This window comes from Cibotium barometz, chromosome 36, assembly GCF_041138505.1.
Source record: "Cibotium barometz isolate CiBa-2024 chromosome 36, ASM4113850v1, whole genome shotgun sequence".
Lineage (NCBI taxonomy): Eukaryota > Viridiplantae > Streptophyta > Polypodiopsida > Cyatheales > Cibotiaceae > Cibotium > Cibotium barometz.
In genome coordinates, this window is record NC_141081.1 from 27,710,954 (window position 1) to 27,711,380 (window position 427).

The following is a 427-nucleotide window of genomic DNA, read 5'->3' on the forward strand; positions in this document are numbered from 1 at the left end:
ATTGATTTTTATACCATAAAAACTCATAAATTTATCTATTACATGGACATTTCTTTATTAGTGAAGATGGGTATGTTACAAAGAGAGAGAGAGAGAGAGAGAGAGAGAGAGAGAGAGAGAGATTGTAATGAAGCAATTATATATGCACATGCACATGCATATGCATGGGTATGGGTATGGGCCTAGGCACAAGAAACTTGGGTCCCTTGAGCATAGATTTACTATATAAGTGATCTTGGTCTAGGCTATTGTACCTTTTATCATCTTTTGTCACCTTTTACAATCATTTAATATGATAGACATCTTGTATTCTTGGAGCTTATGTCCAAGATTTCATGGTTGATTCATGGAAGTCCTTCCATGTTTAGGTGCTACTTCTAAGGATGAGTGGAACATGTGTGTACTCCATGCTAATGAGTGCGATCCC